Genomic DNA, 26,118 nt, shown 5'->3' with positions numbered 1-26,118 from the left:
CTTGTCTATGTTACACACACAGAGAGAGAGAGAGAGAGAGAGAGAGAGAGAGAGAGAGAGAGAGAGAGAGAGAGAGAGAGACGCGCACCAGAAAACGGTTCTCTTTCGCGCTTGAACAAACAATAACACACACAACAATTATGCCAAAATGTCTGTTATGCCGAGTATCCTCATAACATAAGAGCAGTCTTAAATTAGTTAAATAAAGTCTTAAATGAACGCAAATAGGCGCCTGTGAGATGTGTTGTGCAGCAGCAGCTGGTCTTAAAGAGACAGCAGCCAATAAAGCTGTCTGTCAGTCAAGTTAATCACAGAACAAAGGGAACAATGAAAATTACTCACTGCTTATTGACTAAATAACTTTTGCAGCTTTAATAAGGATTAGTCTATATTCAATTTATAATTTATGCCTTGCAGACTGTTTGATAACTTTATTCTGTATACGTCCTACCTGTTAGACAGGAAGGGCAAAGATAAATATAAATATGACATTTATTATAGGTTTATGTGAGGATTGTTTGTTAAGTAAATTAAACTAAATTAAAAGTTGTTATATTTTTTTGAAGCCTATAATGTTAAAAAATGTATTGCTTTCAATTACACTGTAATGTTGGATGGCTATTATTATTTATTATTATTTATTATAGTTTATTTAGATAGGGACAGATACAAAAAACATAGATAAACTTCAACAGATGTATATATCATAGTGTTTTTAGCTAAAGCTAAATCACAACACTTGTCCTTAGTAGGGCTTTTAGTAAAAAATAAAAATACAGACTAACATTAATGAGATAGAGATTAAATCAAATAATAATAAAAATGTAAATTGCTAACGATCCGCCAGCTGCCCGCCCCATAAGCATGCCGTCAAAAAAAACGCGTCTCTGTAGGCAGCCTAGGCTCTGAGATCTGCACACAAAAACAGTTGGTTTCACCAACCACTCAAAACCAAAATAAATAGTGTTCCAACCAATCACCGACAGGGGTGGGTGTTGTGAGGTTTTGCGCTCGTGCACGGCTGCACGCGAAAACCTCACAACACCCACCCCTGTCGGTTAGATGACTCCATTAGATGAATGTGATCATTTATGTTTGGGCCTGAAATCGCTGATACAACCTTTAAGGTGGGTAATGTTGGAATACATTTCAAGTGGTCTGGTAGAGAGTTCCATAATTTCGCCCCTTTTACTGTTTGGGCAAATTATGTTCTACGAAAAGGGTTACTACAATTGCCTCTTAACGCTGCTCGGGTGGTCGGTCTGGTAACATTTTGCTGTCTTGTTATTGTTTTGCAAAGGGCTGGGGGAGCAGCGGTATTTAGGCATTTGAAGACCAATTTAACAAAATGTAGGGAGATAAAATTAGCAAAGAATTTGGCAGTGATGGAACCTTATTCTCTTCTTGTCCAGGATTTTTAAGGCTCGGTTATAAAGACACTCTATAGACTTAACTGATGACTGGTGAGCTTGGGACCATGTGGTTAAGCTGATCATAGAGAAAATCATAGAATTTATCAAAATAAAAGCACAATCAAGAGTCGAGCCGTTTCTTATCATCATGAAACAGCCCAAGTTGGCCTTAGGCCCCGATCACACCTAACGCGTTTTTTGCAGTGAGAGGCGCCTGTTTTCAATTGGTTTCCTATGGCAGCGAGCGTTCTGTGCGCTGTTTATGCGCCTGCTGCGCCTCGCGTTTTACCGCCCGCTGCGCCTCGCGTTTTTGAAGTTGAAAAAAAAGCAACTCCGAGCGGAAAAAGCGCCCGACGTCATCGCGTTTTTTTTCACTGTCCAATTGAATGAAGTGAGAGGCGGGCCTTCCGTTTTAGTGATAAAAGCTACAGTTGCTTGAACGCCAGGAGAGTGCGATGATGGAGGATAAACTTGTGGTGCTCTCGCAGGTTACCAGGAACTTAACGACTTCACGACCGTAACTACCACAATGTTAACAGAAAGTAAATATATTTAAAGGGATAGTTCACTTTGAAATTAAATTTTGATATGTTTTAGCTTACCTCAAGGGCATCCAAGATGTAGGTGTCTTTTTTTCCTCAGTAGTTTCAATTTTGATATTTTAGGTCAAACCGTTCTTGTCTGTCAGTCATATAATGCAGGTCTGCGGTCACTGTCTCAAAACAGCATGCACAAGTCCAAATTAAAACAATTCCCCATCGTCCAAATGAAACAATTCCCCATCGTAAGTACACTTTGATGGCCTAAGACACGAAACGAGCGGTTTGTGTGAGAAAACGAACCGTATTTATATAGTTTTTGCCTCTTGAACAAAGCCGCGTCCAACTGATCTGACGGCGCGGGCGGGTATAGATATATACACTGATGTCGCCTTGGCTAATGAACTGCAATAGCGAAGGCGACATCTAGTGTTTCTATATCTATATCCGCCCGCGTGCGGGTATAGAAACACTAGCACTAGATGTCGCCTTACAGTTAATTACAGTTTCGATTTATAAACTTAGTCAGTCTTTTCTTTGTCAATTTTCTTGCAATTAAAGTCATATTATGGTCAGATAGACCAGTGATTAACTTAAATGTTTTTATGAATCTGTCAGGTTTGTTTGTGAAAATTAAATCTATCAGTGTTTGAGTATTCCTGGTCATACGTGTAGGGGCTTCAATCATTTGACAAACAAGTCATGTTTGGATATGAGATTTGTAAAAAAAAATCCTGTATAGGCCAATGTCACACTTCCTGCTTCCGGAACGCGGAGTAGGGATTCAGAACTTCCGGTCAACAGTATTTCTCGATAAGGATTTAGATTATCAGCCATAATGTCTAAAAAATCCGAGGTAGACTGACCACGAGCTATGAGGTTGTGAAATGAAGGTTTTTGCTCCTGTAGAAGCTATAAGTTCGTATGAAATCAACCTTGTTTTAAGAAAAACATGTTTTATCCGCGATCTTATGGAAAAAAAACTACACTACCCACAATCCTAAGCGTAGCAGAAACGTCTGCTGATTGGTTCAACTCGCTGTTACCATAGAAACGTTTACCTTTACCGGCGAACGGCTAGAGCTATAACAACAATGACAGGCTACAACCGCAGCTGTTGTTGTAGTGTACCAGGTTGCTCTGCATCAGGACGTAGACAGCCATACCTCAGCTTTCACGCTTTCCCGAAGGACGAAACACTCCGCAAGTCTTGGGTTAGGTTAATAAGGAGGGATGAGGGGGCTTCTTTTAAGATTCTCCGGGGCAGCACTTTCATTTGCAGTTTCCATTTTGAAAAGGAGAGCATCTACGTCTCGGAAAGTGGTCGGAATAGACTTAAAGCCAATACTATACCAACCCGGTTTCCCTGGAATAACTGGGGGGATAATCAGCCCCGTCGTCGGTCAGTTTTTGACCGTGTTAACACACGCCTAGGAGTAGCGGAGGGCGTTCAGGCTGGTGCTGAGTCTGAGGTGGAGGAGGACGAACAGTCTGCCGCCGGTAATCACGAACCTGCCTCAGAACACAACTATACCCGCGCGGATGTGGACGCAGATATGTATGTAGTGGATGCTGCTGCTGAAACCATCAGGCTACTGGAAGCTAAAGTGAGAGATCTAGAAAGCCCACTAAGGGACCTGTCCTTTACTGCTACACTTAACATCAACAGGTACTGTGCAACGGACGATGAATTCCGATTCTATATCCGCTTTCCGTCTGAGAAAGTGTTTTGGTCGTTTTGGAAATCCAACGCACCCTCAGCTTCCAGGTTAGTCTACTGGAGTAGAGCCCAGAGGACAACTGATGTAATGGCACTGGAGAAACCCAGCCCTAACAGGAGACTGCAACTTGTTGATGAACTCTTTCTTTACTGCTGCCGCGTTGCTGTTGGGATGAAAGAGAAGGTGATAGCAGACATATTTGGCATCAGCACCACCACTGTGAGCAGAGTCATCATCACATGGGCCAACTACCTGTTCCTTGTCTTGGGGTCAGAGCCAATTTGGATGACAAGGGAACGAGTGCAAGCAACAATGCCATTAAAGTATGCCCAGTACTGTCCCAACGTGCGAGTGATTCTAGACTGCACAGAAATCAAGTGTGAGGCACCATCATAATAATAATAATAATAATAATAATAATTCGTTACATTTATATAGCGCTTTTGATGGGGGAATCTCCTCAACCACCACCAATGTGCAGCATCCACTTGGATGATGCGACGGCAGCCATATTGCGCCAGAACGCCCACCACACACCAGCTTACTGGTGGAGAGGAGACAGTGATGAAGCCAATCAGTATATGGGGATGATTAGGAGGCCATGATAGACAGAGGCCAAGGGGCAAATTTGGCCAGGATGCCAGGGTTACACCCCTACTCTTTTTCGAAGGACATCCTGGGATTTTTTAATGACCACAGAGAGTCAGGACCTCGGTTTAACGTCTCATCCGAAGGACGGTGCTCTTTTGGCAGTATTGTGTCCCCGTCACTATACTGGGGCATTAGGACCCACACAGACCACAGGGTGAGCGCCCCCTGCTGGCCTCACTAACACCTCTTCCAGCAGCAACCTGGTTTTCTCAGGAGGTCTCCCATCCAGGTACTAACCAGGCTCTGCCCTGCTTAGCTTCAGTGGGCAACCAGTCTTGGGCTACAGGGTGATATGGCTGCTGGCAAAGCATCATCACTCACCCTCCAGTCAGAAACATTTTCTAACTACAAGAACACCAACACCTTCAAAGGTCTGATTGGCATTGCCCCATGTGGAGTTATCACCTTCATCTCAAAGCTGTACACTGGTTCCATATCAGACAAAGAAATCACACAGCAGTCAGGAATCCTTCGTCTACTTCAGCCTGGAGATGCATGCATGGCTGACAAAGGCTTTGTCATTGACAAAATGCTTTCTGAAGTTGGGGCCACCCTCATAATCCCCCCATTTAAAAGAGGCGCCAGGTTCAGCAGAGAGGACACCGAAAAAACCCAGAGTGTTGCCCGACTTAGGATCTTTGTGGAGAGGGCCATCAGAAGGATCAAAGAATATCATATCTGGGACAAGACCATTCCTTTGACCATTTCAGGCTCTGTAAATCAGCTGTGGGTAACTTGTTGCTTAATGTCCAACTATCAAGGCCCTTTGGATATGAAGGGTGATGTCCCAGTGTGACACATTAAAACACACCCTAACTGCAAAATTAACTTTTTGTCTTACCAACTACAAACTGCACAGAAATATTTGCATTTACACACACATGCTGTTGTTGACACATTTATTTATATCACATATACATTTATTTATTTCACAGAACAAGTCAGTGCAACATATGCACAGCAGATGTATTTGCATTGGACAGAACAAAAATAATATGCTTACAAAAAAACAGTGAACTGAAAAAGTTTAAACTGCAGAAAATATGTGCAGAAATGTTGTAAAAAATAAAATAAAAGTGTCTGTGGTCATCCGTAATGATATTTTTTTCCAGTACTTATACAGTAAAAATACAATTTATAGAATGTATGATATACTAAAATTAAATACTTATACTAGTTAAAGGGATACTCCACTTTAAAATGAAAATTAATTTTTTCTGTTGTTTTGACAGTAAATTCTGTCATCATATACTCACCCTCATGTTGTTTCAAACCTGTAAGAATTTCTTTCTTCTGCTGAACAGGAAGGAAGATATTTAGAAGAATGACAGTAACCAGACAGTTTCTGGTCCCACTGACTTCCATAGTAGGAAAAAAATATATACTACGGAAGTACCAGAAACTGTCCCTTTAAGATTGTAAATGTGTGTGTGAGAAACAGAGAGATCCTACCATCACTGTTGACTATATTTACTTGGCATTCAGGAGGTATGTGTCCATGTATGTGTATGTGAAATAAAACAGATCAAGTTTATCCTTCATTGCAGTAATTAAGGATTCATCATGCCAAATTCTTTCCACTGTCAGGTCACTTTTTGTTGATGTTATGAAATCACACCATGACAAATTAGTGATGGCTAACTGGCCTTGCACTTGGCAGTAATATTTGTGTGTTTTTTTTAGTTTGGCCTTACCATTAACAAACTTAACATGCCTGACTTCGGTTATACTGTCTACATTTGGACATTTCACCTCAGCTACCCTTACGGAAAAAAAGTATACTTCAAGTTCATTTTATGAAGTATACTTGAGTAATGTTCAAGTATATTTTTAAGTATACTTTATGTAGTAAGTATACTAATGTCAATATGTACTAGTAGTAAACTTGTAAGTGTACTATTTTAATACCGCTTGGGACTAAATTGGCCCACTTGAAGTATATAAAAGTATATGTTTAAGTGTACTATAACTTAAGTGTAACAGTAGTAAACTTTAAGTGCACAACTAGTTCATAATTATGTTTCTCATTTGTACTGCAAGGGTGTACTAGTAGTTTACTATTTTAATACTTGTAGCAACTTTGAAGTATACTCTCAGGAAACTACTAGTTTAGTAGTTTTATACTACAAGTTTTCTTTAAGTCGGGTATTATTTAGCATTTAAATCCTTAATGTACATATTTTGTATTTGTCTTTCTAATGTACACATTTATTTTTAATTATTTTTTCTTTCTTTGTTTTTTATTTTTATTATTTGTATTATGTACAGGATTTTTGAATAACATGTGACTTAGGATTTAAATGTACATAATGACCGAAGAAATAAATTACTACTACTACTAAGTGAACTTAACATCATACTTATAGTTTACCATTTATATATTATTTTTGCTCTTTTAGTGTACTCTCAGTAAACTACTAGTTTAGTAGCTTTATACTACAAGTTTTCTTTAAGTGAACTTAACATTATACTTAGTTTACTATTTATATACAATTTTTGCACTTGCAGTAGGCCTATACTACTATGTTCAAATGTTATTTTTTATACTTGAAAAATACCTTTAACTCTACTTTAATTTTAAAAACCTTTTATTAGCTTCATGCATCCTTTTTTATCAACACTTGAATGTCGGTAAGTTTCATAAAGAAAGGCAACATTTTAAACAAAATAGTTGAGAAAATCACATTTCTGTCAAAGACTACAGCTGTGTCCCAATGTTGAAGGCTGCATCCTTCGAAGGACGCAGACTTCAAGGATGCAGCCTATGCGTCCTCTGAAGGACGCACCATGTAGCCTTCCTAGGATTTCCTAATTGTGCAACCAGGTGTTCCCGATCACCGCTCCTGGCGCCAAGCAACGGTGCGAGAGGACAGCTGCTATCCTGATCATTCATTTTGATAACTGAGTAAACAGCTATGGAGCCAGAATTGGCTATTGTCATTTTTATGTTTTATATTTTACCGGAGGTCATGGTGTGCCCCGGCGCTGCCGGATCATGTATTTTCGGTTTAGCCCTGTTTGAATACAAAACCCAATTTAATATAAAAAGTCCAGTATTTCTCGCGCTCGTCATCTGCAGCTGTCACGGTTGCCAGGCGACAAGAACAATCCTTCGTAGGCTAGACCGGTCCGAACGCTTCAGATGCGCCCTTTGATATGGGACGCTGCTGTAGTTAGCAACAATTTGTTAATATTGTGACAATAAGCCTACATTTTGTTACTTTAATTTTCGGAACTGCATATTTCGTTAAGTATTCACTTACAAATGTGAAGTAACCTGAAGTACCTTTTTCCCTCACATCACAATGTGATTACATTACACTACACAAAAGTATATAATGTAACACAGATATTACAGTATATTGAAAATATACAGAAGTAAAATGCAACATAGCCTACGCAGTAATAGCCTAATATAAATGCAGTAGTTATTAAAAGTACTTTTTTCAGAAAGCCGTCGATTGAATCAGCCCTGCAAACCTGTTGGTAGACAACTTAGTGGATAGTGGAAATATGCACTTTAACACTCTGGAGACCATCCCAGATGATGTCCCACCAGCAGGAGGCATTACCAGGGGCAGCCCATCCCGGTCCAGCAGCTCAGCTCAATAGAGTCTACATCATTTTTTTCTTATTTTATGTATTGTAAAATTAAATGGTTATGTTGATTTTGATATGTTTAACGTATTTTGTAAATAGTTGGAAAAAGTACTTTAATGTAGCCTAAAGAACAAATGATTTTCATTTACCAATTTTATATGAAAAAATAAAAAGGTATAGAATTTGTTTCATGCAGAAAGTATTACTGTCATTACAAAAATAAACAATGTCCAGAACAATTCATTCTCTTTTATTTACACAATTAAAGTTGCATAAAAATAAATGTACATAATTTTTCTTTTAAAAAATAAAAGTGAAAAAAGTTAAACAAGAATATGTAGAAAATATATATATTTTTCAATCATTCTCTCAAGAAGAGAAAACAGCCTGTCCATCCTCTCCCTTCTTTCCTGTGCACTCCTCGCCTCTGCCTCCCTCTGTAGTTGCATTTCTTCTCTGATCAAGTCCAAAAACTCGTCCTGTCTCGCCGCCTTCGTGCTGGTGCTCCTGCTGGTGCTACTGGTGGTGCTGGTGCTGCTGCCCCTGGCTCCTCCTCACCGTGGGCACCCACTGCTGAACTCGGCCCTGGTCTGTCCTCAGGGATTGAGGCGATGAGGACAGGGGGGTTGGTGCAATGCCTCTGTCCCAACATCTCATCCATGAGGACAAGCCAGGGCCAAGTTGCAGCAGTGGGTTTCCCATTCACACCCTCTCCTGTCCCAGGACACTTGCAATCCTAAAGGCAGAGCAAATGAACCATATTGTTAACAACAACAGGACAATACATTTCAGCAAAGATGTGTGTACTACTTTTCTTTCTTTATATATATATATATATATATATATATATATATATATATATTAGGGCTGTGAAAAGATTAATTAAAAGTTTGTGTTTACAAAATATATGTGTGTGTACTGTGTATAATTATTTTGTATATATAAATACACACACATGCATGTATATATTTAAGAAATATTTGCATACATATACTGTATATTTATATATAATTTATATCATATATATATATATATATATATATATATATAATTTTTTATATATAAATAACACATTTTTCTTAAATATATACATGCATGTGTGTGTATTTATATATACAAATTTAATTATACACAGTACACACACATATATTATTTTAACACAAAATCATATTTCTGTATACTAAAATTTGGTTAAAACCACATAGCTTGCATGACAGCACTACAAAAACACATAAAAGTGAAACCCCATTGCCTTATCTACTGCTTTTCTTATTGTTTTGGGCTTTATTGGGTGAGTAATATTTCTTATAATACACAAGTGCAAATATTACAAATAGGTCGTTAAACTAATAACGTTATTACCACAAGTTTTGCCTAAAACTACCTGATAAATGAGACCACGCAATGGTGACGAAGGAGTTAAGAAGAAGTTTATAAGAAAATTTAACTCTGGTTTCGCTAGCTATTTAAGTAAATGAAAACATAATACTTACATTTAAATGTGAATTTGCTGTCCACCACCGATCTCTAGTCTCGGCCGCCTTTAAAAATAAATAAATAAATGCTGTCGTCAACGGAGCGCAATGACTTATGGGGTAAAATAGGCCGCTAAGTGTCCATTTATGCATCCTTCTTTTCACGGGGAAACGAAGGGTGCATTTGGCGTCGCTTTTGAATCAGGGAAGCCTTCGTCGCGGCGCGATGACGCCAACCGGCCTTCGAATACGGCCTTCGGAGGATGGAGAATTGAATTGAGACAGCCTTCATCGAGCCGCGGTGACGCAATCGGCCTTCAAATGCGACCTTCCAAGGATGCAGCCTTTGAATTGGGACGTCCTTCGTCGCGCCGCGGTGACGCAATCGGCCTTCAAATACGGCCATCCGGCCTTCAAATACGGTCTTCGAAGGACGCAGCCTTCACTTTGGGACACAGCTTACGCCTTGATCAGATTCAGAACGATGATCAAACACTGATGGAGTAAATCGAGTCCGACACCCCCCCACAGCTTCAGTCGTTTTCTCTTAATGGGTTACGCTTCATTTGGAAACATTAAGCAGTTTTGATTTACACGCTGTTTAATGTTTGATGATCACATTATTTTACATTTGAGTGAGCAATCTTCTATCACTTGTTTCAGCTTCTTCTTCTCCTGTGTTTTGATCCGGAGAGTCTGTACTAGAACATGTGTCATAGCGCCCCCTACCGTATACCAGTGAAAACATGGATAGCTGGAAAATTCAGTCAATGGTGGGGAAAAGTTGAATTAAAGTAAATTCCTATGTACACCAGTGGACTGGCCTACACAAAAATTCAGATACGCAGAATTAGAAACATATCTGTTTTATATCAATATTTTAATCAATATTTTCAAACAAAGTTTCATAAGACTGTATATGAAAAACTATGTAAAAAAAGTATATTTAATAGGCTACTCGATCAAAAGAGTTAACACAACTACAAGCCAAGTATACTTTGAATAATTAAACTTTTAACTATATCTCGATCAAAAGATTGAGTACAAGTATAGGCCAAGTACACTTAAGTGTAATTAAGTATATTTTTGAGAAGTATATAAAATGTAGACTGAAAGTATGCTTTCTTCTTTTTAGTTGAAAAGAAGTATACTAATTGAACACTTGAATAAACTTATTTTCCATGCTTATTTTATTTACTCTATAAGCTATTGCACCCGTAAGTTTGTTACTATATAAACCTGAACATGTTAGTTTATACGACAGTGTGTAATATTATGTTTTTAAAAAAGTATTTAATAAGCTACTCAATCAAAATAGTAAACACAAGTACAAGCCAAGAATACTTAGAATACTTAATTATACTTTTAAGTATATCTCGATCAACAAGTAGAGGCCAAATATACTTAGACTTTTCTGTCAGTATAAGTCAAGTACACTTAAGTGGAATTTGAAGTATATTTCTGAGAAGTACATAAAGTATATTTCTGAGAAGTATATAAAAAGTAGACTGAAAGTTTACTTTCTTATTTTTAGTGATAAAATGGAAGTACGTCTTTTAGTAGGGATACGGCTCTTCCGGTTAGCTTTTTACAATGGTGGAGTCCGAAAGATACAGCTGGAACAAATCTCTCCGCAACCTGCCTGAAGTCACTTATGATGATGTGGTTCGGATGGTAAATGTAAACTCTAAAGTACAAACGTCAAAACTGAGGAAAGGGTACAAGGTCTTCTGGGAGAAACTCATTTTCAATTACAGAGGTAAGTGTTTGAATTCCGCTGACACGCTGTCGCTAGCTAGCTTGAATGTGAAAGTGTATTTATATAGCTAGCACATGAATGTGTCAGATAAGTGCAATACGTGTGTCAGATAAAACATCCTTTTTAATTAATCGAAAAAATATGATTTACATCATTGGTAGGAATACATATTTAGTTTCTCAGTGGCTCCAAAAACTTTGCCTGACGAGCCGCAAGATGTTGTTTAGCATAGCTAGTGGCGCTTTTCCACTGCATGGTACGGTACGGCTCGGTCCGGTACGGCACGCTTTGGCGCTTTTCCACTGCATGGTACGGTACGGCTCGGTTCGGTACGGCACGCTTTGGCGCTTTTCCACTGCATGGTACGGTACGGCTCGGTTCGGTACGGCTCACATATGGCGCATTTCCACAGCATGGTACGGTGCGGTACGGCTCGCTTCGGCTCGCTTTAAATGGTACCACCTCTGTTGAGGTTCCAAGCGTACCGTACCGATACTAAAATGTGACGTGAAAACACTGCAGATCACTGATTGGTCAAACAGAATCATCATCACTACCAGCGTCATTGTATTTACGACACAAGACACTAAACCCGCTAGATTTAAACAGCCAGTAGACAACAGCCAGCGCTGTAGCGCCTGTTTTAAAAGTATTTGCTTAAAAAAATAAATAAAAGAGTATAAACTTAAAAAAAAAAAATGGCTGAAGTCAGTGGACGAGGTGCAGACGTTCCTCTCGTTGGTTGCCGAGGAGTGGATGGGGAAACACGGAATTAAAAATTCTGCACTGCACCTTTAAATCACCCTTACTAATTCAACTCTTCTCTCTTATCTACATGTTTGTTTAAATTAAACTTTTTTTTTTTACCTTTTACTACTATTAAACTATTATTAACTATTATTAACTCTTGCACTTGTATTTCCTTCAGAAAATGCCAATCTTGTTTAAAGTGTTTATAAGTTAATGGTTCAAAAGTTATCACCAACTGTACATGTTTGTTTTTTTGTTTTTTTTTTATGTAAATTGTTAGTATTAAATGGTTTTGTATTAAATACTAACACCTGTAAATTGTTAGTATTAAAGGAATCCCTTCCCAGTGAAGATGTTGGTTCCAAGTAGGGCTGCACGATATTGGGAAAAAATGACAATGCGATATTTTATTTGTCTGCGATATATATTACAATATTTCACCAGATGACTTGAATAGCACTATTTGGAAAGAATGAATCATTCTAGAATGACTAGGGTGATTTTGTAATGGAGTAAATCTGCATAGAAAGTAATAAATAAATTACAAGCATAGATAAATACAATAGAACAAAGATATAAATGAAATAAACAGTGCTTTGGTTTTTTTTAGGTAAATCTAACTGTATTCAGGTTATTCAGACACTCTTTTTTTTTTTTAAAGCTGTGATTTTACCACTGGATTTCATAGCTTTGTAAGATAAAATCCTTCTTTGCTAGACCTGATAATTATTTTGGTATACAATCATATCAATATCAAAAAGTAGAATAAAAAAAGTAGCATTAAAAAGTTTATTTTGACTAATTTTCTACCATATACAATTGAACAAAATTAACAGCTAGCTAACAACAACTCGCTTTGCACTTCTTTCTGTTTTCACCTCACTCCATAAACTATAGGCTAAATTATTATTTTTTTGATAATTTTTCTGAAACCTGAAAATACTGTAGTTCATTAAGGTTAAGCTAACCACTCTTACTAAAAAGCATTCTCATTTTAAGAGGTGTTCTGAGTAAATGATTTGTTTGTAACACTTTACGATATGGTCTGATTTGTTAACATTAGTTAATGTATTATGAACTAACCATGAGCAATACATTTGTTACTGTATTTATTCATCTTTGTTAATCTTAGTTAATACAAATACAGCTGTTCATTGTTTGTTCATGTTACTTCACAGTACATTAACTAGGTTAACAAATACAACTTTTGATTTCAATAATGTAGGCTATTAGTAGCCTAAATGATGAAATTAACATTAACAATGCTGCAGAAGTGCAGTTTATTAATAGTAAATGTTAACTAATGTAGTTAACTAGAGTTTAATAAATGGTAAATGGACTGCATTTATATAGCGCTTTCACAGACCTATGGCCACCAAAGCGCTTTACATATAGCCACACATTCACCCATTCACCGACGGCAGTGTCAGCCATGCAAGGCACCATCCAGCTCGTCGGGAGCAGCTGGGGTTAGGTGTCTTGCTCAAGGACACCGCGACACTTGGTCAGGTGGAACCAGGGATTGAACCACCAACCTTTCCGGTTTGTAGACAACCTACATGAACCACTGAGCCACTGCCACCCAGTATAAATGGAACATTATTGTAAAGTGTTACCGATTTGTTATAGGCTACACCGATTCAGACGTCTCGTGAGTTCAGTGTTGGACAGATCAATTGTTTTAACAATTCATTAAAGTGAATCGGTTCAAAGGAGTCATAAGTTTGCGAATCGGACGTACGTTTGTATGTATTATTTGTGTGATTAATATATAGTAATAATTTTGATGAACTGTTGTTTGAAGACGGTGAGAGTGTGCGCGTGCCAGTGCGCTCTCTGTGCTCGTTCTTATATGTGCCCTGTCAAGCACAGCAGTCATTCTATTCTACATCACTCATCGATCAAATAAGGCTTTGGCAGCCGATGGACTCTATGATGGTTAAACTTTGCAATTAATCCGCGAATCAGAAGCGTTACGGATCATGAATCACGGATCAACTACTATACCTATTCTTGACATCGCACATCGCGATATCGATGCTAAAACGATACATTGTGCAACACTAGTTCCAAGCCCTTGAGCAGCCTTTGAAGTTTTCTGATAAGGCCTCTGCTAATCTGAGTCAGAAAGTGATATTTCAAGCATTCAGCCCTCTGGGAACTGCCTTGATAGTCTTGTTGGGTGAGTTGGCTTCCTCTCTCTATATAGTCTCTCTGCTGAAGCCCCGGTTCTATTGAGCTCCAGTTAAACCTTCTGTGACTATACGAAGGTACTTCCTCATTGAGGCAAGATAGCTTGGGCAGTGGCCATAGGGAGTACTGCCACTGACAGTCTAGTGTGTGACTAGAAGGGGTGAGTCGTTTTGGCATTTCTACTTGAAACTGCCATTATTGTGCTATAGTCTCAGCCATAGTTTTGGCATGCACTCACCTCAGCATGGCGGTGCTGGTATTTCGTTCCCCATAAGCATCTCAGGACACAGTGCTAGTTCCCTTTCGAAAGGGAATGTCTCAGGTTACGACTTCCAGAGACGATATTAAAGCATTCCGATTATTATCAAGGATATGTTCAGCCGCTAGTTATTTTTAATAACAATAGTCAAGTCAAGTCAAGTCACCTTCATTTACGTATATACCGCTTTTAACAATATGAATTGTTTCAAAGCAGCTTCACAGTGATAATAGGAAACGACACACAGGTTTTGGCTTTACAGCATCTCTAAGATAAAGTTATTGTCCAGCTATAGTTAGTTTTGATTGAATGATTGATTTACTTCCATTGCGAAGAGCAGAGCCCGGCAGAATGGGTGTGGCTTATGGCTTTATAAGCACCCATTCTTTGCCAAGGACCTCAGGTTTAATCGACTGAGGCGATCCCCTGATCAAAGCACAGAGCAGGGCGGGTTCCAAAGCCGCTTTCCGACTGGAGGAACCTTTTCACAGTTCCTAGAACTATTGGCTAAAGTACCCGTATGTTCCTGCGGTGCGAACACACCGACTAGGAACGACTTTAGTTCTAGGAACTCCATTTGGAAGAACTAATTTAGCTCCTACGACGAGTGGGCAGGCTCCGTTTACGGCCCCGCACTGTCAACACAAGCCAGCGCGGGGCCGTAAACGGAGCCTGCCCACTCGTCGCAGTCGGATGCAGCGATTGAAAGGCTGTCATCCTTCTGTTCATCCTCGTCCGATGCCCCAGAAGAGACGAGACCTGCCGCTCACAGAGAGGGGCACTGATCCGCCTGCGTAAACAGGACCGGCGAGGGGGTTTCCTCAGGAGAGAGCGAGGCACACGGGGACTGGGCCGGCGTGTGGTCGCTCGTCTCCGTCTGCTCTGGCATCCTTTGTGAACGAGAGAGAGAGCAGGAAGCACGGGGTCGTCGTCGCCGAAAACGGCCAGTTGAGCCCGCAGGGTGGAGAGATCCATTACGTTGCACTTAGGGCAGCCGCCCTTGGCGAGTGCAGCTTCCGCGTGGTCACGGCCCAGACAGGAAGCCGGCATCCTCAGATCTGCGATGCAGCTGCTTATTCCGATGAAGGCTCTTCGACGGCGGCGACAAGGCTTCTATCCGGAGATCAGCGAAGTGGTGATTTCGCTGAAGGAGATAAAATCTGAGGTCCTTGGCAAAGAATCGGTGCTTATATAGCCATAAGCCACGGCCATTCTGGCCATTCTGCACAAACCTATGGCCGAGGAGGCTCAGACCTCGCCATAGGTTTGTGCAGTTGCCGCAGCACAGCCAATGACTGAGCTCGCCGCTCATCTGAGAAATTTTCTGAAAGGGAATGCACTCCCGGAAATAGGTTCCAAAGTGAAAACGATTATCAGTTATCTCTGCACAAACCTACGCAACCTCTGCGCAAACCTCTGAGCAAACACCGACGCGCTAATAACTACAATAACGACAATAACTAATCAAAATTGCAAAAAACAAAATTGCTAAAAACGTTTTTTTTAAAAACTCATCTAAATGATACTAAAATAACTGATTTTATTTAATCGGATAATTATAGGTCTATATTTAGAAAACTAGTTATATTATATAAACTATATTTAGTTTACTAGCATCTAATATGTTTATTCAGTGACAAGCTTTTAAAGATGAGAACAAGAAATGAGAATTCTCAAAGGACAAGAGATCAGCATATCATGTGATTCTCACCCTAAGTCATTCACCTAGGAACAGGGCATTTAACTAACCCTTGTGACAAAACATTACACCTATCTTGTTAAGCTGGTTTTTTTGTGTGTGACTGACAGTGGAAGTATGGCATAATATATGCTGTGCATCATCATACCAGGCTCAGTGTCTAGCAAAATGTTTGTAAGAGCTTTTAACCACCGCAAGACTATGCTATATTCATTTTATCTACTCGTTATATGTATTGTATTTTATGTTTTCATATCCTTGGGAACATATCATGTGGACGCAAGAGAAAAAAATGTGCCTGCTGGTGAGTCATCTTTATTTTATTATTTAGGCTGGATTCATTTATGTAATTTTTGGCTGATTTTTTTATGCTTTTTAGTTTTTCTTAAACATTAATTTTCTCATACTCTAAGTCTAAGTGATTTATTTATGTAATGGAGTTCAAGTCCTAAGATCAGTTTGAAAGCAAGAAACTAGGTGGAATATAATTGATTTGTTCCAACAGCTAATCATAAAATGTCAGGTCCATACATGAATTACTGTACGAGGCTATGTAAGTAAGGTGTAATGTTTTATTAGGTTTGCCATGTTACTCCACTCTTTATTTATCTATAAAGCCTATTTAGTTATCTTTCCAGTTTCAGAGATTCCAAGTAAAAAAACTAGTTGCGACTTGACTTTTGAAAAAAATATTAGAGGGAAGGTTGCAGGTTAAGAACATAATAGGAATATAGTGCAAAAGCCTATGGAAAAGAATAGAACATAATATTTTGTTGATGTTCCTGTTGGTCTGGTAGAGAGTAGCACTCTCTGATCTCACATGTGTAAAATCTCAAGGAATGCACAAACTGATGGACTGTACTTTCAGTTCATCATAAAATTTCTGATGATCTGAGTAGGGCTGGGACGGTTACCGCATTACTGCAATACCGCTGTCACGTGACGCCTACCGCGGGTCTGAGCTTGTCACCGTCATCACCGCAAAAAAAAACAAAAAAAAAAACATGAAAAAAATAAACACTGGCCTTCACATGTGTTCACGTTGTCTAATGACATGGATTCATTGATTCTAATGACATGGATTGTGTCTAATAACATTGTGTCTTGCATGGATTCAAGGTTTTCTAAACAAAACATCAATAGATGGAGCAAATCCGACCTTTCGCAAGTCCGTAAGTTGTTCCATGACACATAATAACATTCCATTCGTAGGCTTGACTATAACCCCTTACCCCTCATTTACACCGCACACGTCTGCGGCGCATTACGGCTGCGACACGGCTACCGGAGCTTATAGCGCCCATTCTAGTCAATGCTTGTGTTTACACCGGCCGCGACGCGGCGCGTTTCAGAAGCTTCCCAGAAGCGGCTATCCGCGCCGCTTCGCTAAATATAGGCGCCTAGTCTATTTTTGACGGACGCGCGTCCAAGTCGCACCGGAAATACAAAATAAAAGTGAAAAAAACCTGTCAATTTCAAAATAAACACCCTGTGCAGACTCCCAAACGTATTACACGTATATTGGCAATATATCCTTGGTAGGAGACCAGAAATGGACGACGAGAGATTCATCCTGGAATTTGAAAAACACACAGTCAGGCAAATCACGTGGTCTCACGCATCCAGTCGCTCCGCTTCTGATATGCTCCCGGTGTGAGTTTGCACCGCGTGGAGGACGGAATAAAACCTTGTCGCAGACGTAATGCACCGCACACGTGTGCAGTGTAAATGAGGGGTAATTTACACTCTGTGGCGTGTTACGGCTGCGACGCGGCTACCGGAGCTGATCGCGCCCACTCTAGTCAATGCATGGCTGCGTTCCAAACCGCATACTCAATGAGTAGGTACTTAATTTCAATAAGTACTTACTCAACGAGCGCTAAAAGAGTAGGTACTTTATAGCAAGATCTCGTTGAGTATGAATGCGAACCGGACATCTGCCATGTTGACGTTATCATGTGACCTACGACGCGTTATCAAGCGCAACAACTTAAAAGATTTGAACGACACGTTTAATTCATCTATCTGTAAATATCTTGATATTGATTAAACTTGCTCATTTTGTGGTCTTTTTGAAGAAACTGCTGCCCATTTATTTTGTGAATACATTTAGGGTTGATTTAAGTTCTTATATTTAACCCTACTAATGTGACCCACCGTTTTATCCTTAACGATATTATTTATTTTTATTACGAAATCCCAAAATTGTCATCTCTTGAATATGTTGTTAATTTGTTATCCAAACGTTTTCATCCACAAGCGAAAGTGGCTAACTGCTTTATTTTTTCCTCTTTTTCTTGTTGAATTTAACTGTCGTTTCATCCCTAGGCCTATAAATAACAAAAAAATATATATTTTTAAATGTATTATAATGAATTATTTAAGAAAATATATATTAAGATATTCAACCTTGTAGGTTCTTTTTTTCCTGTGTAAAAAATATCATATTATGTATGCAAAGTTTGCAAACCCATAATATATATATATATATATATATATATATATATATATATATATATTATGGGTTTGCATACATAATGAGATTTTTTACAGATCTCATAACATCAGTAACTCGACAGCCCTACCTAGAACGGATTTCCTCAGCGTTTGTAATGTCTGCACAAAGGGCAGCTGTGCGAAGACTCGCCTTTGGAGGAAAACTGTTGATTTTATACTCGAAAAATGTACGTATCATTAATATTAAAAAATAATATTACCTCAGAATGAATTGCATTGCTATCCCACCCCAAAACATACAATAACAACAACGATAAATGCTGACCAATACTTAATTATATTACTTTTTACTGAAAATGATATAATTCAATAAAACAAACAAAATGTAATGTATGTCATATGACATAGCTCTGCATGATTGAATACACTCTAGATGTGTATATAATGAACATATCTACATTTTCTTTCAAACAATTAAATAAAACATTAATTAAATAATTATATTTTATTTACTGACAACAATGAGAAATATTAATAAATTAGTAAAAGAATGAATGAAAGTCACCATCACACAATAAACAAATGCATAAGTCAACACATGAAACAAAGCTTTATTCAAACTACATCATGTATGTAGGCTACAGGCGCTCAACCCCACATCCTTCTGCCATCTCAACACAGCGGTTCCCATTCTGCAGCTTTATTCTGATGTATCAGCTGACCGCCAGAGGTGAGCCGTTCCCTCGTGCCGGAGGTTGTTGCGTGATGTGTTGTGCTTCACAATCTGAGGCAATAAGAGCAGGTTGAGTGATCAAGGGTCTTGTAAGGGCAGGTGGAGTGATGGAGGGTCTCATCCATGGCACCATCTCCAGGATTCAGCTCTGGGCTCCTCATCCTCAGTGCTCACACCAGCCTGCTGACATTTCAGATCCTACAAAATGCACAAACATAAAACAAAAGCAGTCATTTTAACCGCACAATGTCATTTGATTTCAGTATTATTTAGAAGACAAAAACGCTTTTTTTCCACAAATGCTGCCATCATCTTCCCTTGCAGGTCCTGCTCCACCACAAAAGATCTGCAGCAAATGCACAAAAATCAATAATCAGAAAAGTGCTGTAATAGCTCTGTTTGAAATTACAATAATTAAAATAAACTACAGCTTAAGATTTAAATAGTTGTTATTCATTTCTTGATAGTTGTATACTCACTCAAAGCCTTCATGAGCCACTCCACCGGATAAACACACATCTGTTCATCTGTCCCTGTAACATCCAGACAAGATTCACATTAGCCTACCTCTGTGATTTATGAACTCAACACTACATTTACATGTTGAGGTTGTTTTAACTTTTTATCCAACATAAATGTTCCTCAATTTATCAACTACTAATGGACAAATAAAATAGATAACTTATGTTTAACGTTAGTTACTTTATAGATTTGTTCTACATAATAGCACATTACTCAGATGTCTATTTCATGTTGTGATATTTCAAGATTTTCCTGTCAGATGTAAATAGACATTTAAAATAAGCGCCTTTAAGATGTATATGGTTTATGTAAATCCACGTTAGAAACGTAACTTACGTGTCTTTACTGGAGCTCGCCTGTTAGCTAACGTTATACATAATAAAACGTGTTTTTACAGCAAAATCACAACTATACTACACTGTGTAACGTCTTTACATCTTCAACAATTCAACAGTTTACTCTACAGTAGTTCAACACATGCAATTTTAACACAAGGAACCGTGTTTACTCACATTTGAAAGCACCCGCGTCTCTGATCTCTGCGATGTTTGCGATGACGTATCCTCTCGCGTGGCCTCCTGGGATAGAAGAGTATCCATCGGTCGAGCACTCAAAAATCTGGCCGAAAGCAGTAAGCCATCCGGGAACTTCTCGCCTACTCTTTTATGAATACTGACGTTTGGAACGTACTGCTTCCTTCACGTACTGTTTTCGCCTACTATATAGTAGGAAAGTAGGCATATCCGAACGCACTTAAGTCCGAATCTCGCGATAATTAGTATGTCACCCAGGTAATTCTCGCCTACTCTTTTGGATTCGTACATACTTTTTCCCTTCCCTTCACTCTTTTTCCCATACTAAATAGTAGGGAAGTATGCGGTTTGGAACGCAGCACTTGTGTGTTTACAACAACCACGACGCGGCGCGTTTCAGAAGCGTCTCTCCGCGCCGCTTCGATAAAGATAGGCGCCTAGTCTATTTTCGACGGACGCCGCGTCCAAGCCGCACCGTAAATAAAAAAAAAGTAAAAGGACCTCAGCTTTTAATTGCACGTGCGTATTTAACACAATTCTCTCACGTGAAGACCGCATTTGTCAACCCTTGCGAGTCGCGGCAAGTGCACACTCACAGCACCAGAAAGTAATCTTGACGGCACTTGCAAGAAAATGGATAGGCTAAGTAGACTACATAATCAAATTCACAAATATTACGCCTTTTAAACTTTATTAAAAATACATAGGCTAATGAGTTACTAAAACAATATTTGTCAAAGAATACACTCTCAAACTGTATGTTCACAGTTTGAACGTTCTGGTTTCCATTTGTTTAATATCAAGATCTGAGGTGAATTATCCATTGTTGCTTTTACAGCTACAAAGCTGGAGCACTAAACGATATTCAAAGTCACATTGCATGCTTTTAACATTAAATAAAGCACATAAACAGTAGGGTAGAGTGGGGGAAAACGCCCCCCTTAAGGAAAATGTGACATTACAGTGAAACAAAACATAAATGTGACTAGAATTGCCATCCCGGTTTTGAGTGACTATGGCAGGAGTTATTCACCAAATATTAAAATTGCTCAGCCCTCATAATTAATTAGTATTTTCACTGAAAATATTTTTGTACAAAGGGGGCGTTTTGCCCCAGCGGTGGGGTAAAACGCCCCCCAAGGTGGGGTAAAATGCCCCCTTTCTTACCAACCAGTTTGCTTCATAGATCAACAGCAAAATTAACAGACAATAGTTTTTAATCTCTAAAGGTAAAAGGCAAGTGATGTATCAACATGTATATATATTAATATTTATTTCAGCAATGTTCAAAATAGGCAAAATTAACTACCTTCCATCAGTGAGCTAACTGTGCTAGCAAGCTAGCTAGTTAATGCTCACTTGAGGTAATTTTTTCATGTTTTGTTCAAATATTTTGATTTTACCACCTAGTTATACTGCATTAAGTGTAAAACAAAGGATTTGATAGACAGAAATATTTTATTATAGTAATTATGATAGAGAAACTATGCCCCCAGGGGGGGGCGTTTTACCCCTCAGCGTAGGGGGCGTTTTACCCCACAAGCTATGAGTTTTTAAAAAAATGTTTAATTTTTTTAATATAATTATATTCCTTATAAATAATATATGATCTCAAACTACAGACTTCACTATTTATCTATCATACATCACTGCGATATCCTGCAGAACAATATTCTCTTAAACACTTATTTACTAATATCTGAAAATTATAGCATTTACCATGTAATCCTCTTCTCTTCAAATGTGTCGCTGGTGTCAGCTTCTCCATAGAGATTTGTATATCCCCGTTATCAACGTAGTGCATAGCAACAGTAAAAATGTATCTTGACTACTTTTAGTGGTTATTTTCGGAAAAACAGGTGGGGGGCGTTTTACCCCAGGGGGGCGTTTTCCCCCACTCTACCCTACCTGAGATTATCACTGTCACACTTTGTTTGTTGTTCCAGCCGCGACGTCGCAGAAAAAAAACTGGGGGAGGGTGGGAAGGGGGGTCGAGGTTTAAAGCGGTTTACCGCAATACCAATTTCTTGCTTTTCAACCGCGGTAAGAAAAAATCCATACCGTCCCAGCCCTAGATCTGAGGGGGCATTTACACTACACCATTTTCAACTAAAAATGGAAAACTTTATGCGTTTCGGGTGTTTATTTACACGACAACTGCGTTTTGGGGAGTAAAAAACACGTGAGCCACTGACATCACCAACTACTATAGCCTGGCAGCATCATACAGCATTTTTAGTCGTTTTGGTGGATCCGCGTGAACAGGGATTGTTTTGACAACGTTATCATCTGTGTGTATCATCTTTTCAGTTTTTAGTAGCCTACATCGCTGTCATGTAAACATACTCTGAAGTTTTTTTTTTTTATTAAACTAAAATTAACATTCAGAAAAGATTAAGGTTAGAGTTTTGGTGAGGAAAATGTATTACGCTTGGTTGAGTTAAGAGGAAATAAATTATTATTATTAAATAGGGTGTATTATAAAACGTTGGGTGTCTTGTTCATATTTATTTTCATATAAAAGCAACAGAACTTAAATTACATCCAGTTTATTGGCAACACCGTGCACGAGAGTGAATCCCGCGATATCCGTCTTTGATCTCATAGGTGTCTGATTCTAGCCTGGTAATACCAAATACTTCGCTTTGCTTCGTAGACAGAGTCTACGGAAGCCCTGAACCGCAATGTAAAAAAAAAAAAAAAAAAAAAAAAACTATAATTTCGAGATTAAAGTCGAAACGTTTCGAGATTAAAGTCGAAACGTTTCGAGATTAAAGTCGAACCACAACGTAAAAAAAAAAAAAAAAAAAATTCTGTAAAAAAAAAAATGCTATCATTTCGAGATTAAAGTCGAAATGTTTCGAGAATAAAGTCGAAATGTTTCGAGAATAAAGTCGAAACGTTTCGAGATTAAAGTCGAAACGTTTCGAGATTAAAGTCGAAACGTTTCGAGAATAAAGTCGTAATATTTTTAAAGGTGCTAATCTAACATGGCATTACCATTTGTTTTAGGACGTTACAAAATATACTGCGCCGGAATAGACTTTACAGGCGAAAACACTTTTCAGACTGGATGGAGGTAGCCAGCTTTATATCTGAGGAAATAACGGGATCCGGCCAAATGATTGGATACAGAATGATGCACCTAAAATGTATCCAGAACGGTGAAGAGGGAATCAGCGCGGATACTGTTAAGTGTTCTCGACCCAGATAGTGTTGCCTATTATAGACGAGCACGAAAACACGTCAAAAACACTGCCACATAAAGTTGCGATCAGATTGTGAACCTACTCCGGCGGAGTCTGTGCTCGTCTATAGGCGACGCCATGATAATGCATGTTGGTAGATTGGCACCTCGAATTTTCTTTTTGTTGAAAGCCCAGATAAAAGTAAAAAGCTACTATTTTGTGTAGATCCATGTCCGAGGCAGTTCGACTTCACAAGTGCATTTATTTACACAGACACACACACACAAAATTCAGAATTGGAAACACGCCCTATGCGCAGTGGACGCGCGCCGTTATGAATGCACACACACGCAACTTCTATAGAAGACTGTATTCTCTAAACGTTTCGACTTTATTCTCTAAACGTTTCGACTTTAATCTCGAAATACTAGATTTTTTTTTTTTTTTTTACGGATTTTTTCTTTTTTTTTACGTAGGCCTACTAGAATTTTTTTTTTTTTTGACGTTTTTTTTTTTTTTTTTAACTAGATTTTTTTTTTTTTTTTACGTTGCGTTTCAGGGCTTCCGTAGAGTCTGGCATGGCATAATTGAAAAGCGTTTTCTTTCTCGCGGGGAGGCGCTTGTCTGAAGTTTAAAATCATTTGTTCCCGTAAGCCAATCACATAACGTTTGGTTATGGCGTGTGTTATGCGCATGCTCAGCCGCATCTGACTTCCACTGTAAACACATGTAGTATGATGCGAAAACAAAACCATCGAGCGAAATACCGGAGTGAACATGGCTGTGAACGACTTTTGCAGATTATGTGAAGTAAATCTACGCATCCACGGTATAATCAGTGTCTACGTCACGGCTCTCAGCCCGCCCTCTGTTCGCTGATTGGCCGACTGTTTTCAGGCCGGAGGAAAACGGAAAGCTATTACGCTGTCTCAGACTGAGTACAGAAGCGAAATGAAATTGAGCGGAAGTAAGAAGTCTGACGTAGTCAGGCTAATCTGATTCACTGCGAGAAGAGAGATCTGTCCGTCTTGCTTGCACTTTCTTCACTCCTCCCCTCACTGCAGTCGTGCAGCCAATGTCACCTTCATTTCAGGCGAGGCAAGGCGCATCTCAAACAAGCCTAATCTCACAGTCATTGAACAGCTGCTATAATTGTGTGAGTCACAGTCACACAATTATAGCAGCCAGAGAAAATGTTATACTAAAAAGTTAAGGGTCAAGAGTCCAACTAAAGCAAACACTAATCACCATCATGGTGACTTTAAAATACAACTATTGATTTCATTAAAACGGAAATTAAATAAAGTAAATCTGGTTAGTAATAAGTGAAGCTGGTAATGCTGTTTGTGGAGTTGTCTAATCCTCCTCTGCTGAGATCTTCACAGATTTAATGTGCTGTGCCATGCATGTCACATTTTTCTGCGATGCTTATTCCAACCAAAATTCAATATCTGTCTGACGTTGGAGCTTGACGCCAAACAAACGTTGGTTTTAGACGTCAACCTGACTTTCATTTTCAACCAAAATATGACGTCTGACTGACATTGGATTAGTTGGAGTCCAACGTCTTCCTGACGTCACATTGTGCCTGCTGTGATCTTTTTTTTTTTTTTTTTATAAAACAATAAATGATTACAATTTTTTTAATTTGACTGCATTCTTGTCAATTTCTAAATGTTTACTTTTTGATATATGAATTATAACAGACTGATGGGAGAAAAAAAAAAAACATTATTTTGCTGTTACTTTTTTAGAATTGGTTTTATTATTATTTAACAATTTCTTGCTTTTTGTTAGTTTTTATTAGTTGTTTTTAAAATTATGTTGTGTTAACTTTTAAAATAAAGGTTTTACAACAACATCACCATCTTCTGTTATATGTGGGCCTGCATGCTCATCTACTGTACAGTATATGATATTGGTGGAGGGTGATGGGGGCCCACATCAATATTTTTTCAGGGGGCCCCGAATCCTCTAGCTACGGCCCTGGCCATCACATAAAGGTTTAAATCCTTAGGCTGGGGCCGTGCAAAATAATTAAAAGTTCTCTCTTGAACTGCAAGGGTTAGGGTTAGGGAGTAAAATGCCACCATCAATTATGAATCCAGTGTGCAAACCATTCAAACGTTGATGCATTTGCGTACTTTTGCTTTGTATATTTTTGAATCCTCAAGGGCCTGCAAAAACAAATGTGAACCAAGATATCTACAAAAGGAAATCACCTCTAGAAAATAAACCTCCTGAGGCACAGGGGATGCCGGTAAGATTGTTAACATTGTCTTTAGCATGTTGAGATTTGTCATCATCACGATTTATGTACAATATATGATCAAGAGTCAAGACCATTTTTGTCCCATTTCCCTGATTTAAAATAAATATTTTCTTTTTCCTGTGACTTTCCAAAAAAAAAAAAAAAAAGATTGCTGATGACCAACAGCCAATCAAAACACATCAGGTCTGTATAAGATTACTTTTATTAAGTTAATTGTGATTTAAATTTGAAAAACAGAATTCTGAATAATTATTTTCATATTCTGTAAAGTTTTGAAAAACATTATCTTGGCAAAGTAAGCATCCACAAGATGGTGACTGACACATTTTTTAAATACAAAACAACTTTGTTTAAA

At 38.6% G+C, this 26,118-nt stretch overlaps 1 long non-coding RNA gene across 1 annotated transcript; it reads right to left on the bottom strand.

The window, feature by feature from the left end:
- Positions 1-19,264: 19,264 nt before the first annotated feature.
- Positions 19,265-20,409, bottom strand: LOC311289182. The gene is made up of 3 exons (XR_014627073.1): positions 20,283-20,409; positions 19,728-19,781; positions 19,265-19,594 (listed from the first exon to the last, which is right to left on the bottom strand). It is a non-coding gene; the product is annotated as an uncharacterized lncRNA (long non-coding RNA).
- Between the last annotated feature and the right edge of the window lie 5,709 nt (positions 20,410-26,118).

Source organism: Rutilus rutilus (assembly GCF_951802725.1).
Source record: "Rutilus rutilus genome assembly, chromosome: 4".
Classification (NCBI taxonomy): domain Eukaryota; kingdom Metazoa; phylum Chordata; class Actinopteri; order Cypriniformes; family Leuciscidae; genus Rutilus; species Rutilus rutilus.
The sequence above is the reverse complement of the archived record's forward strand: the minus strand, read 5'-3'. Positions and strand labels throughout refer to the sequence as shown.